Below are 15,969 nucleotides of genomic sequence, written 5' to 3' on the forward strand. Positions count from 1 at the left end.
GAGATGCATTACCCATCCTGACTTGGTATAAAGACACTCCACAAAAATTGTTTTTAAGTTAAAATCTGAACAATACACTTTTAACTTGGCATTTGAAATATTCAGTTAGAGCAAGTTTTAAGAACATAAAGGAGAAAATGGAATTTGTTACTGGATGAGTTTATCAGAGTTAAACCCTATTTGAATGCACACATATGAAGCAGTGGATTCTGAAAAATGTTTTGCGGGGTATGTCAGGTTTTGGGCGGGGGTTACTTTATTTATTTTATACACCTCCTACATGCATGGCTCTTCTGTGATATTTTCCTTTTAAAGGGGGTTTCTAATGGAGGCAGTGGCTCAACACCAAAGTGGGATTCAGTCAAAGAATCACTGTAGGGGTGACATGTTCAGCAGTTTTTACATATGTAAGTTAGGAGTATAGGAAGCTGGATGTCAGGTATCATTATAGCAGATCCTGTTCAGTGGAGGTTGCGATAGTCTGTTCAATGGAGCCATATAAACATGGCTTAAATGTTGGTGATGCTTGCTTGAGCCAGAACACTGGTGTTCATTCTTCTGTCCTTCCAACTGATATGGAGGGTTTTTTGAAGATACTGCTGATGGTAACATTCCAAAACTTTCAGGAATTTCCAACATGTTGTCCAAGTTTCACACTCATACAACAGGGTAGGGATGACAACAGCATGGTAGACAAGGAGTTTGTTTTGGGTCTTGATATTATGATCAAGGACATGATTTTGGAGACATCCAAAGAGAACACTGGTGCATTTATTCAGTGCTGAATAACCTCATCTATGTTTACTTTTGGGGAAAGGTGACTACCCAGGTAGGGGAATGTTCAATCTACAAACTTTGTCCTGTAATTATAATGTGTGGAGGAGCAACTGGTTGGTTTGGCATGGATTGGTAAAGCATCTTGGTTTCCGTGAAGTTGACAGTGAGTCCATGAGTTTCATGCACTTCACAGAAGCAAATCACAAGTGACCTGGAGCTCTTCAATGGAGTGGGCACACATGATACAATTGTCAGCACACTGAAGATTAGTAATGGAGGTGTTGATTTTCTTGGATTTGGAATGCAGCAAGTTGATGTTAGAGAGATTCCTATCCATGTGATACTGGAGGTTGACTCCAGGTGGAAGTCTCTGAGCAATAAGATGCAGAATAACTGCAACACAGATGACCATTGACTGAAAATTGTAAATCAGTCTCTGCAGTGCCCTATATATACATACACACATACAAAGAGAGAGAGAGATACACACATACACTAACCAGATTCAAGTGAAGCTTTAGACATATCAGTAGTAGTGTGGTGCTCAATATCCAGCCCATGGAGTCAAGTCATCCCACCTGTGAGGCTCCCCCCATGGGTCCAGAAATTTGGCACCAGGGGAGCAGTGGAGCATTATGTCTACTGTAAAGGTGGGCAGAGTTGTATTGCAAATTAAACACATAAAAATAACCAGTACCTTACATTAAGTTTTTCCTTGAATAATTTATCATTGCAATCAATTTATGGACAAGAGAGAGTGATAGCACTCAAATTAATAACAGGCAATATGCTAAAAAGTTTTCTAAAAAAATCCAAATGATATTTAGGAAGAATTATTACTTTATATAACTAGCATCCAGATACATTTCCATTTAAACAAAAGACCTAGTTGTCCTTTGCTCTAGTAAATTTAAGCTTAAAATGTCTCCACCCAAATCCAATGTCCAATATTGATTTAAAACTCCAAACTAGCTCAGAAGCATCCTTTGCTAAAGTTTTCAAGGACACAGGTGGTGAAAATGGTACTCTTTTGCATACCAAACTGGGGTTTTTCCAGCCATGATGACAACTCAAAGACCTCCATGGGAAATCTCTACTATCACGTTGATATAGTGTTTCCCTGAAAGCCAGACAAAATTTCTAGTAATTTTATGAGGTCAGGAGAAAGAAGGACCACACTGAAGAAGCCCTGAGAACTGGTTCTAAGTTTTAAACATTAAGATGCGAATGGTCATATTCTACCAGTAGTCTGTGGATGAATCATTTTATACTGTGATTACAAATAGTTCACACAAGACACCAAATCCCATTCACAACCACCTCACATTTATTCTAGTAAAATAACACGGCCCAGTCAGTTTAATATAATCAGTAACTACTCACACAATGGAGGAAGTTTCCTCCATACTCAGGAAGGAAATAGCATAATTTTCAGAGGACTAAACAAGCCTCAGCATGGTAACACTTAAGGTATTAGGAAAAGCAGCACAGTCTTGGAGATGGTGGGGAGCCTGGGGGCAGTTATTGTTTTAAGAAACAGTAGCTGCAAAGTAATCTCCATTACTGTATTACATGGTCCCTATATGCCTGTATTTTTCCAGTTTCATTGTCCAATACAGAATGTTTTGTAGAAACAGCTTGTGCACAACAGGTATGCAATATTAAGCATCAGACAAGTTGGGGTATATATTCCTCCCACTTTTTTTCTATCCAACAACTGTTTACTCAAGCATGTTTATTCCATAATGCATTCATTAAACTTCATGTAGCTCATTCAGTTTCAAGGAAGTCAGGTTTAAAAACTGTTTCCTTACCTAAGTTTCTAATTTTTAACTATTAAACCTGAGAAATTTTAGGTTTAACTAATTTTCACAGCTAATGTTATATATGCTTGCATTTCTATTACCCTGCACAATGAAAAATAACTAATCAGTTTAGTTTTGATCCTTACTCCACATGCTGACCCTTGTACACTAGTCATGCTGTTTAAATACAGCTCAAATAACTATACTGTTGCAGTGCTGAGACATTTTTCCCAGTGCATTTTAGTCATGAATACAATTAAGTATTTAAGAGCTTATTTTTACTAAATCCTAAACTTGGGACCAACCAAGCGTAACCCAATATCAAGCACAACCCTATCAGTTTAAAATTGCTGAAAAGAACAGATTGACTTTTATTAGTAAATGTTTAGGATTGGCAATCCAGAAAAAGATGACAAAGCTGATAGGGAAATACAGATCGCCCTAACGAGGGACTAACAATAGAGGGATGGGGGTGAGGAGTGGAATGCAACTAGGTTACAGGAGATACAATGTTACCCAACTAAGCTGGGGTTTAAGAGCTTATTTTTACTAAATCCTAAACTTGGGACCAGCCAAGCATAACCCAATATCCCCTTTAACTGCATCTTTAACAGGAAGCCCACATGCAAATATCTACCTTATGTCCTCCAATTACTCTTTGTACGATCAGCTTTTTAAAGAACTACATTGGCTCAAAAGCACTTTGGGTTAAAAGTTATATAAGATCCAACACCATGAGAGCAGAATGATTCCCCTTTCAATAGTAAACCCAATGAGGTGTCCTTTAGGTAAAAAGAAACCCTCTTATGGGAAGATACAGAGATTACATCTGCTTTAGGTCAAAAACAAACAAACCAACCCACTTTTGTACAACAAAAGAAATAGAAATGTCAAAGATTTAAAAAAATCATTTTTGCTTTAATAAATCTTCCACAGCAGTTTGCAACCCAAACACTGCAGAACTGTGCCAGGAGAGAAATTTGTAAATAGTCTCCCAAGCACCTCACCAATGTTTCCAAATGTAATGTTAGGACTCTACATAGTTATAATAATCTAAATAAAAGCTACTCATTTTTAATAGCCCTGAGACTCTGCAAATCAGAAGCAGTCAATAGGATGGGAGCTAAAAGTCCTAAATATTGATCCATATCACACAACTTACAGCCTAGAGTCACAAATGATAAAAGTGCCTATAATTAAAGTTGATTACTTTCCATTTTCAAATCCATTCTGGCTTTCTGTAACTGACAAATGGTATGAACAGGTTTCAATCCTTCGTGTCTGAGCATTTTTTCCATTTTTGCTCAGGCTTTAAAAAAAAATACCAGTTGACAAAATTAGAAGAAAAAGTAAAATGAGTTGGAAGTTAACAGCTACGACCGACTCACCTATGATTTAAAGCGGGGTGTCAAACTCACCGAATCTAAATACAGACAATAATGGAGTTCAACTGGGTTCAAAATGGCTGCCTGATTTAAACTTGGCTCATCCCAGTGCCAACCTTACAATTACAGACCCAGTGCAGTGGGGCCATATCCCCATGTTCTTCACGTTCTGGTAGCCCACCAGAGCTCAGTAGGCTGGATGCAGAGGTTCCACGTGCCAGATCTGGCCCCCAGACCATGTTTGACATCCCTGATTTAAAGTAAGCAACTGAAATGAAGCAGAGGGATAAACCTGAAGACAAGGTGGGCCGTGGGGTGGGGGAGGGAGTAGAAAGGGTGTCATTTATTTTTCTTATAACTGGTCTGTCTCCATAGCCAACTAAGTTATAAAAGCCATAGAAAATACTCCAAAAACCACAACACTAAAAGCCAGCATGATGAATTGGAATCAAAACTGCAAGTGAGTTCAAAACTCATCTTACCACAGAGAATTAGTATTCTATTCTTCCTGACTTATTGCTGTCCCACTCCCCCACACTATGAATGCACTGACATACTGGATCTTATCTACACCTTTCTAAAAATACCAGGTGCAAGAACTTGGTTCTCTTAAATCCACAACTTTTTAGAGGAGTGAAAGCAGGATGAAGCCGACTTTCCTACTGCAGGATCCTTTGAAAAAGGAGTGGCCTCAGACTGGTCTAAACTAAAAATGAAAGCAGGCATTAGCCTAAATTTACAACTATACTGATGCAATGTTCCTGACCATGCCCAAATTAGAGGGGGGAAAGGGAGCAGGGGCTTGTTTTTGCATTTTGGCCAAAAATCCTTCTAAGCACAGACAAAGCATGGATTTGAGTGGTTGGCGCACAGACTATAAAGGACTTTCTGTAAACAAAGGACTTTAAGCTACAAATCTTTTTCCATCATCTTACAGGCAGGCATAGCACAAACTAAAAGGCAGGAAAGATATTTTTAAAAATTATCAATCTAGCTCTTGATTGCTCTGATGTTACCTATGATATTGCTAAATTTTCTTTTACATCATTTTTCTGCACCAGTCATTAAGAGGGGAAAAATAAATAAAATCAAGAGCACATAAGTGCTTGTGGTTCTTGACAAAGACATCACTCAGTCACGAAGAGCGCCAAAGCCCTAAGAAGATAAGCAACAGCCTTGGAACAACTTATATTCTACCAGCACTAAGAGATTGTATTCCTGCCGAGATGAAAAAAGAAAAAAATTCCTCCACAGGAGAACACTGAACACCATGACAGACCAAACAATATGAGTACACAGATATCCAGAATCACCTTTCTCCTTCAAAGACACAAACACAAAAGAAAAATATAAAGCATGATATAGAGAGGCCAGGATTTGGGGGGCTTTGAAAGGACAGCAGCACAGAGCTGCTGGCCCTCCCTAAACCTTCCATCTCAGATAAACCACAGCAAACAAACTCAAGACTGTGTAAGGAGGCTAATGACTGGCTGGCACAGAGTACTTCAGTAGTGAAGCTGCTCTGCTATCCTTTCTGAGTCTGAACCAAAGGAAAAAGTGGTAGCCATGAGTCAGAGCATTCAGCCTTGCTTAACTCACGTTTCAGCTTCAAAAGTGTACCTAAGACTACAGACTAGCTTCAGGCTAGACTTAAATATATCTCCTGAGGTTGCTTCAAAGGCTAGGTACAGACATTCAAAAACTCAACTAGCCCAGACTCCTTCCCTCCCTCCCCTGCAGCCACATCCCCCGCCTCCCCACAACCAGCTGGTTGCTCCTTGGAGAGACTCAGCCCAGGGCGCCATGTCAATGCCTCCACCACTGCTGCCTGCAATGGTGGGGATTAAGTCCCCACACCTTCCCCTCAGGCTACTGGCATCTGACCGCCACAGCCTCAGGTGCATGAATGGAGCCTATCACTCTACTGGTGCCCGCACTGCCCACCCCTAGAATGGGGGGATTAAACCCTCTCCTTCCCCTCAGGCTACCAGGGTCTGGCCCTGCTCCCGCTCCTGCCACTGGAGCAGCAAAGGGGGGAGGGGTTGGGGGATTGAGGATGCCCAGCAAGGGCTGCTGCCCCCCTCCAAAGCAGACCCAGCTGCACTCCCTTCCAGGGTTTTCCACCCCCACCCCTTTTTCTCAGCCAGCCGGAGCAGTGACAGTGCTCCAGCTAGGGAGGAGAGGGTCAGGGCCAACCCTGCTTGGCTGGAACAGACAGCCCAGCCCAGCCCAGCCCAGGGCTACAGAGCACTCCGAGATGCCAGGGGACTGATTCAACATAAACCAGGAAGGGATCTGGGACGCAAGTGTCATAAACCAGTTTGACCTCAAATCACTTAAGTCTGATACTACATTCAACCAGGTTTATCTTAAACCTGTTTCAGTCATTCTGAACCTGGTTTATGTGCACTGGTTCTGTTAGGTTTAAACCAGTTTGTGTGCAACTTCTGTCCCTAGCCAAAAGGTTTAAGGAACCTCTCCACCTTTTTTAAATACCTGAGTTCCCTTTATAGACAAAGCTGGCCTTCCAAACCTAATGGCTGACTCAAAGCCAAAGAGAAGGAAAATACCCTTAGCTCCTGTTCACACTAATGCCTTTCTTGACAAGACAGATTCACAGAGGACTCCCTTAACAGCTATAAAGTACAATGGTCAGGGGTGCATCCTCTGAAATCCTTAAACCAATGATGGTTGTTGCCAGGGAGGCTATGAGAGGGGATGGATCATTCTAGGAATGATTCATTCATATGCTCTCCTCCTAAAACATCTTTTTCTCTTTTCCAGATATAAAACATTCTACATGAAATCCCTCAAATTCAAATTCAGTTGGTTTTTGTTTTTTTGAAGACAAAGAATGAATTCTAAATCAGGAATAGGCAACTTCTAGCACATAAGCTACAGCATGGCATATGAAGGCATTTTGCTTGGCACAAGGGGGCTGGGCTTGCACTGCCACAAGAAGGATCAGGCCCTTCATGACTCCTCCACTGTCTGCCCCTGGTAGGCCAACATCTTACAAGTTGAGGTTGCAGATGTTGTTGGCACTCCGCCCAAAAACACTGCTGACCCTTGTTCTAAATAGAAGGAAGAAACTATATTTTTCATTGTTAATGGTGAGAAACAAACAGTCAGGAAACAGCCATACACAATTCAGGTAAGAAAGAAATTCTAAGACATTTAACCTTCCTCACGTAATCAATTTTAAACATCTTTTTCAAACATATACAGTACTACAGTATAACTTCTACAGGAAAAAGAGTTTTGTTTACATCCTACCTACCCTGACAACACCCTCTCCAAAAATGTTGTCCAAAACCTTAATTTTAAATCTTTGATATCTAAACTAAGGAGTTTAAATAGAGATTTTTATGCTTAATAGGCCTGAATGTTAAGGGTGTCAAAGCACATACTGGCCTCAACAAAGTCTGTAGAAAAATCAAGTAAATGAACACTTTTTAATATTAGGTCTCTTATTTAGGTGCGTAAGATGAAAATTCTGGCCTAAAATTTGAGAGTCTTTCATACATTTTAAAACAGCTCAGCCAAAGTTGTAGTAACTACCAATCAGATGAGTGTCTAGTTTTTAGTAACACTATATTGCACTCCTGCCTACAGTTACTGAGAATATGTTCAGTCTAAAATAGTGGTTTGCAACCTGTGGTCCACAAACCCCTGGGAGTCTGAAGACTATGGTCAATCAAAAGTATGCAAACACCTACACTTATAATCCACAGGAGTCCACACCTCCATTCAAATTTTTTAGGGGTCTGCAAATGAAAAAGATTTAAAACCACTGATCTAAACCAGTGATTCTCAAATCAGGGTGAAGGCAGGATATATACACACCTTTATATACTAAATGAGAGATATATAGAGCACAAACTTTCGTGAACCCAAATTCACTTCACTGGGTGCCTTGTTGTAACTTTCAAGGATAATACCATGTGGCACATTATATTAACACTGATATAGACATTCACCACTTAGGGATCACATATAATTATTCAGCAAAATTTCTTTTCACCCCATTTATTACTACTGGCACAAAATGTCTTGAACATCAGATGCAGAAGTGTGCGCATCAACGACATTTTATGTATATAGTTGGTATTGCCAGGTCCAAATTTAAAACAAACAAACAAACAAAATGTGAATCAGATTGCCATACAACATCAGGAGGCACTACTTCACAGTCAGGGTAGCTAGGAGCTGGAACCAACTTCCAAGGGAAGCAGTGCTCGCTCCTACCCTGGGGGTCTTCAAAAGGAGGCTAGATAAATCACCTAGCCAGGGTCATTTGATCCCAGCACTTTTTCCTGCCCATGGCAGGGGGTCAGACTTGATGATCTGCTTAGGTCCCTTCCGACCCTAACAACTATGAAAAATAAAAGATTTTGGTCTCTCCTCTGACCCAACAAGTGCCCAAGAGTTCTCTGACAGTGAGGCTCATTTTCTAGAAAGATGAGTTTTTTAAATCAACTCTCCTGGTCCAGGACCAAACTATAGTCTGACTGTTACAAATAGCATAACCAATTATAACAATGTGCTGCTTGGGTCATTCTGGGGAACAAACCTGGAACCTAAAAGGCATAGAAAGATGAGCCTCTATCACTTATGAACCTGATCTTTATTTAAAGCAGCAGTTTCAGTCATAAATCACATGCACACAAATAGAGGCTACAAAAGATCCAAGTTTGTTATGCTTTGTCCAATAAACTGTGTGGTAAAGTATTTGGAACTTGGCTCTGATCTGCAGCGATCTTTAGCAAGCCTTCAGTTATCTGTGACCTAGGAACATGTAGTTAAATCTGCAATGTAATAATATCAGCTAAGTTCTCATAAGTTATAAAATGCACAGAAATATTTAACAGCAATCAGTTCAAGATAAAGAACTAAAATTCATGTTCGCTGGGCCTGCAGGGGAATAGCTAAGAATTTCCCTTAATTGTGGGATGCTCAGAGAGTTTCTCACCTATGCAAGATAACTTGTGGCCAGGGTCAAGATCATATTACTCATGATAAAAATTAGAAAAATTGGCAACACTGCATAAACAGATATCCTAACATTTCAACAATAATAACTGTCATTCAAGACATGTCTGTTTATACTAAAAATATCATTATACAGGAAACCTATATTTTTAGAGACAGACAACATTGTAAATGAGTGTTAAACCAAACAGTTAAAGGGTTATTCCATCATAAATTATTCTAAACAACTTGCATTCCCCACATATTGGCCTACTACCTCCTACACCGATGCTACAGCCTGGTTTGTAACATGTTTCATTAGGTATCTGCAGTAACTGTTAAAACAAGTAAACTTATAACGGTCTACTAACTTGACAAAATTTTTAATTAAAAGGTTTCAAGCAAGTTGTATAAGTTCAGCTAAAACTTATGGATTTGTATGCTAGCAAGAATGAACTGTTAATACACCACCTGTAAGACTTCCATGAAGTGACAGAAGTTAGAAGCAACAGCATAGACTGTGCTCACGCATTTTTACTACTATTTTATCTCCCCCTAGTTCAGCGCATCACCTCAGCTGCATCTCTATCTTTCAGTAATGCCAAAAGTAGCTTGGCAAATTCCAATATGGTGCATTCTAGACACATCATAGGATCATATGAAAATAGGGCTGGAAGGGACCTCTGGAGGTAACCTAGCCAAGCCCACTCCTCAAAGCAAGATCATCCCTGACAGAACTCTCCCAGTCAAGCGTCTGTCTAACCTGCTCCAGAAAATGTCCAGGAATGGAGATTTCACAAATTTCTTTAGGTAGCCTGTTCCAATGCTTGACCACACTCATAACCAGCAAGTTTCTCCTCATCTCCCATTTAAGATGCCTCTGCTACAGTTTGAGGCCACTGTTCCCAGTCCTGACCCCTACTGCCACAGAAAAAAGGCCCTCTCCATCCCCTTCATAACCATCCTTCAGGTATTTGAAGACTTATCACATCAAATTCTCCCTACTCCATGTCTTCTCTCCTCCAGACTAAATAACCCTAGCTTTCAGCTTGTCCTCATAAGTTGCGTTTCCAGGCCTCTAAGCATTTTTGTCACTCTGTGCTGGACTCCTTCCAATCTCTCCATGTCCTTCTTGAAGAATGGGGTTCAAAACTAGACAATACTCCAGGTGAGACCCTACCAGTACCAAATACAGTAGAAGAATCCCTTCCTAAATTTGCAAGTGACATTCCTGTTAACACAATCAGAAATGCTACAGGCTTTTTCTTTTTCTTTGTCACAAGAGCACACTGTTGGCTCATATTCATCTTATGGTCCACTGTAACCCCCAGGTCCTTCTCTGCAGCACTGTAGGCTAACCTGCAATTATTCCCCAGTCTGCATTTGTGTGTGTCATTATTTTGTCCAAAGTGTAGGACTACACCTGCCCTTCCTGCATCTCAGCAGCTTGATTTTGGACAATTCTCCAGCATCACAATTGATCTGGTGCTAGACGTTAAATCTGAAGAACCTGGGGGCAAGAGACAATCTTAGGATTGCACAGACATGTACAGAACTTAAGACATTTGCATCCGGTAAACGGCTAACTGAAATCACAAAGCAAACAGATTTAAAGACTGCTTTCAACTTTTTCAGTGGAAACTGCTAATAATGGCAAACACCTATAAAATGGTCACTCAAGTTCCAAATCGTAAGGTTGCTACTGCTTAAAGCATTTTCCATTCAAATACATGCTACAGTAGTATCCTGTCCAGAATATCTAGGGGTGGAATACACAAGCAGAAGGGAAGGTGGAGGCAACAGAAGGCCAGCAGCCACCTTCCTATCAACACCCAAGCATACACACCTAGACCACATACAACATTCTTCTTCATTTGTTGTCACCAAATTAAGCAAGCAAAAATTAATACCTTGTAGTCCTATCCTATCCTCTTCTGTACTAAAAGATCAAGCACCTGTAAACAAACAGCAGTTCTTTTAGGGGCTAAAAAAGAAACAAAAATAAAAAAAACATTGTTTAACTGTTGTTCTTCATTGTTCTCACACCTTTTTTTACTTAAAAAAAAAAGTCTAACATGGGCAAAAAGGATGAAATATTAATAGGAATCTGAACTAGCACACATGCATTCCCTCGAGTCCAAGGAAAAAGATGTGTTTCTAATTACATAAAACAGATATTTAACTACAGATGCTTTCAGGATAGCCACAAAATATACAATTTTGACTCTACATATGATAAGATAGTTTGAAAGTGGCAGTTTTGATTTCATACAAAAAAACCTAGAACTCTTGGTTCCAAAATGATACCTCTTATTAGACCAACTGGGAAATCACAATCAACTGTATATAAAGTGGTCTAGAGGATACGTAGCCCCTAAGATATATTAATTAAAATTTATGTACAGCAGTAATTAAAAAGCAACTGAAAGATGATTAAAAGGCTAAATAGGTACAGTGTACTTTACTTACATAGCATACCAAATAAGTGTCTAATGTATTTTAGTTTGGTAACACAATGGCAATCCCAATGCGTTACCTATTGCTTATACTGTAGCAAATACTGGGTATCTGCACATTGGTCAAAGGCATAAACCACTTGGACTAAAGATGCTGGGCACTCACCGTCTACTATGTGACTTAATTATACTCCAATTAACTGCATACCATCTCTAGCTGTCAATTTTGTAACTAACTGTAGTCTCTTTAACTATGCCAGAAACAGTGAAGGGGAAACAGCTGTCAAAGGGCTGCTATTAAAAACCATGAAAATGACTGGAGCCAGTCAGTCTTACAGCTACTATCTCACTACATTTTAAAGGCTTCTAAGAACAGCCCTGAAACTATTAAAAGCCCTGAAAAAAGGGAAGTCAGCTTCCAAGCTAATACAGCAGCACTGTAAAACATACACACATATACATACACACACATTTATTAGGTAAACAGGACTGTCAGCACTGTCGTATTAACAGCCCTGAAAACGGGGGAATGGCCTAGTCGGTTTTGGGGCTGCTACAACTGCCAATAGTGCAAGTGTTCATAATAAGTATCATATACGTCAGGCTTGGCTAAGTGCAGTCTTTTTTCAGTCACAAGGCTATAAAGTTGAAATCAGCACTTAGCATAGTTCTTAATCTCTTTTAGCAAAAGTTCAAAGAATTTAATTGTGAAAATCTTGAGAGGTTTTTTTATGCAAATAAAAATTTCAACCATTTGGCCTTAAGAAAAGTGTGAAGCCAATTTACATCCAACTAGATCCAACCATATACTCTAGAAACAGTGCTACCTAAGTGTATGCAGGCCAGAGTAACAGATGGCAAAGCTATGCTACGAAAATTGATGCAAGCTGTTTTAACCAATCAGGGAACAAAGACAGATGCCATTCCACTTCAAAGAGCATCAACAATGATCTTCATTCTACTCTAAACACACATACATACTCCTTTTCCCTAAAAAAGTGACTACAGAAAAGAGCCCAAGACATTAATCATGAAGTTTGGAAGACTAGGAGCGTGAGTTGTGACTAAAAACAATCAGAAACGGACTCCACAATCCAGAATGTTTCGAGCAATAGCTCTCCTGATAAGAGTATTTAAGTCTGAAATAGTAAACAGGAAAAAGATCTCAGTCCCAGAGCAACCAACTCTAAAGTATTATTCAAATAAATTGCGAATCCAAAGAATGATTAACAAAATCAGCAACTCTCACAGAACTTATCTCCTGGTCAGTGGTCCAAATCCAACTGAGATTAGTAGTTAGGAGTTATCCAATGATCAGTATGTAACAATTTAAATAACCTTCTTTTTTTTTTTTAAATCACCTTAATTTAAATCTGGTGGAGATTGCAACACAAACAAATTTTTAAAATTATAAATTAGTTATAAACTAAACAAATTTGCTTCTGTGTTGATAAAATGCATTAGCTTTCAATGTTTAACAATTATTGCTAATGTCATAAGGCCAAGTTAAATTCTAAATACATGCAATATTTAGGCTCACTGGGCTGTAATTTAAGGCATGCAAATGCTTAGTAGCACAAATCCAACTGATTTTGAAATAAGGGTGAAAGGAGCCTTGCTGAATCATTTCAGCTTCCTTGATTTCTGAAAAAAAAAAAAAAAAGAGGTGCAAGTCAAGGCCCTGAATTTCTTTTTTTCAGAACAGAAGATGTTTTAAGTAACATTAAGTAACACTAAGTAAGAACTAAGTAACACCTTTCATAAAATATGTGAAATAGTAAAAGAAAACAATTTAAAAAATTGAAGAGCTAAAGAAAAAGATAAATCACCCACATTAACCCCACACAACAGAAATAAAGAACTAGCAATATGAAAATAATAACTTGTAATAACCTTAATTTAAGTTGCATTTTGCTATATGCTGCAGGTGAGCAATAATTTCTAAAACAATCTGTGGTGGTACCCTTCCAACCGTCTTAAAGAGGCCAACAGTGAAATGTCCAAAATGACTTATTTATTCTATCTGTATCACAGCACTCCTATAAAAATTTGGAACAATATTACAAAGGAATTGGGACAGCATAAGAAAGCTTGTTCTGCATCTACTGTATTTTATCTGCAGACAAACAGAAAACTTCACTGTCCAGTAACATTAAGTATGTATTAAGCAACAGAGCCAGCTCAGTACAAGACATACTTCCTGCCCCAAATATCTTAGTTTCATATTTTGAACAATACTATTATTTTTAACCTTTGCTATTTCATACAGTAGCTTTTCTCGACAGCTTTACAGAGAAAAAAAATGTGCAGTTTATTATACAGTAAGGCACTGTGTATTAGGTGGGACTACAAGTATACCTCATTGTAAATTCCATATAAAAATTAAAACTTCTTAATGCGTTAGGGATACCATTTTAAACAAAAGAATAAGTTCTTTTTTTCCCCTCCAACTACAATATTTCTGAATATGAATGAAAAAAAAACAAACCAACAACAACTTGCTACTCAGGATAGATGTCATTTCCTTTTTTGGTAAGGTCTGTTCTTGAAGTTGGTGAACTAGCATTTGTAAGCTATAAAAAAGTCCATGCATCTGTGAGTCAATATTCGGCAGCCTACCGTTGGCATACCTCAGCTACCCTGAGGCATCACAAATCCAGCTCCCTCTATGACAACCCACTCAGACTAAGTTAATTTTACATGCACACAAGCACGCACATGATCACACACAACAAAAAGAATATAAATCTGACAATTTTTGCACACATCTAAATGGTCAGTGGTACTTTAAGTTTTCTCCAAAAATTTTAATGCTATAAGTTTCTTATATTAGCTGACACAAAAGTTTTGAAAATTTGTAGCACTAAAACCATTTTATAGTTTTAAGAACTGAAAAACAGCACTCAAGAAACGAAGATTCTCTGACGGTCTCTATTCACACTTCTGTGGTAAAAGTATATTCTTCTCTATACATGTGCAAGCACAATTTTACCATGAGCTTTTCAATACAACTCACGCTCCTAAGAACAACATTTACCCGATAGAAAGATGGATCTCATCATACTCTCACCCCTTTGGGGCAATATAAAGAGCAATGTACTCCCTTGAAGGTCACTTCAGGGAGCAGCAGTTTTATCTATCTTTCTATAGCTATAATCTACCCATTGAGATGCATCTGTGCTTGCATATTCTTCAGACTTGCCTTCCTACTTCCCTCTAGTTAATTGCTGCTCTTGCACAGTTGAGCAGCTGATAGATAGATGGCATGTATGCCATGCCCACGGTTTTATTTAGAAGTGGCACAAGTAAAACTTCTTTGTTTGGTTTGGATAGGGACGATCCTGCCTCAGGCAGGGGGTTGGATTAGACCAGCATTTCTCAACACAAAAGTGGGTTGCAAAAATATATGAAAGGGTGATGAACAAAAGGTTAAAAATAGATTCTTTAAAAAGGAGAAAAATGTGGGAAAGCCCCCAAAAACGTGAGAAACCTTTCCCCTGTAGGCTGGCAGACTTCCAGCCTATGAGGGGCTGCTTGGCCCCACCCCACCCCTCAAACTGGGGGCGGGGGGGAGGGCAGCAGGTTGGGAGTGAGGGGCACAGCGTCAGCACTGACCACTGATGTTTAACAAATGGGCCCTGGTACAAAAAAGGTTGTGAAACGCTGGGCTAAATGACCTCTGGAGGTCCCTTTTAGCCCTACCTCTATATGCCTCTACAAAACAAATCTGCAGTTGGGTAACAGAAAGCAGCACCACTGAGAGTCCCTATTTGAACGCGGAAGCTCTGTGCCTTCCCACTTGCTGAAACATTAACATCGTGGAAGACGCCAAGTGTGAAAATCCAGCACCTAGGTTGCAGGAGCCTGCAGTCGGTGCCATCAGCACTGCCCCCGTCCTGTTGTCCATCAACATTTTGTTGTTGTTTAAAGGGAAGTTAATTTTAAAGGATGTTTTTAACAAACAAGCCCTGCTCTCAGTCCACCCTGACCCTACAGAGAAATCAGTGGGTTTAATCTGCGGGACTGGGGTCGTTTTCTAATCCCCGAGGGACTCCGGCCCCGGCTCCATCCACCCCGCAAGGCGCAGGGGCCCCAAGCCGGGAAGCAGCGGCCAGGGTGAGGCGGGAGCAGGCGCCGGGAACGGCTCAGCAGCGGGGTCCGTCCCAAGCCGCTGCGGCAGCCAAGCTCGCCCGCCCCACACTGCCCCGGGCAGCGGCACCCGCAGAGCGGCGGCGGAAGGAGGCGGCGGCGGCGGCGGCTACTGGGGGCGCCGCGCGGCACGGACGGGTCACCGCGCCCCCCTACACCGCCCCAGGCTCGGAGCAGGCAATCCCACGCAGGACCGGACCGACCGACCAACCGCCCCGGCTCCGGCCCCTGCACCTGCCGCGGAGCCGGCGCGGCGCGTCAGGACCTGGACAGGTCCTGTGGGGTAGGGGGAAGCGCCCGCCATGACCTTCCCGGCGTCGCGTCCTGCCCCGCTCCGCTCACCTCCCCGCCGGCGGATCCAGTCGACGCGACGCGACGCGACGGGCGGGCGGCTGTAGCGGCGGCGACCCGTGCGGCGCCACTGAG

General features: G+C 40.7%; 1 protein-coding gene across 1 annotated transcript in view; it reads right to left on the reverse strand.

The window, feature by feature from the left end:
• The window catches only part of ADARB1 (adenosine deaminase, RNA specific B1), a 184,300-nt gene extending 168,375 nt beyond the window's left edge, over positions 1-15,925 (reverse strand). Inside the window, exon 1 of the mRNA XM_019554073.1 lies at positions 15,886-15,925. The gene's annotated coding sequence lies outside the window, so the exon portion shown is untranslated. The remainder of the gene's footprint in view (positions 1-15,885) is intronic.
• Between the last annotated feature and the right edge of the window lie 44 nt (positions 15,926-15,969).

Source organism: Crocodylus porosus, unplaced genomic scaffold (assembly GCF_001723895.1).
Source record: "Crocodylus porosus isolate Cpor-Errol unplaced genomic scaffold, CroPor_comp1, whole genome shotgun sequence".
Classification (NCBI taxonomy): domain Eukaryota; kingdom Metazoa; phylum Chordata; order Crocodylia; family Crocodylidae; genus Crocodylus; species Crocodylus porosus.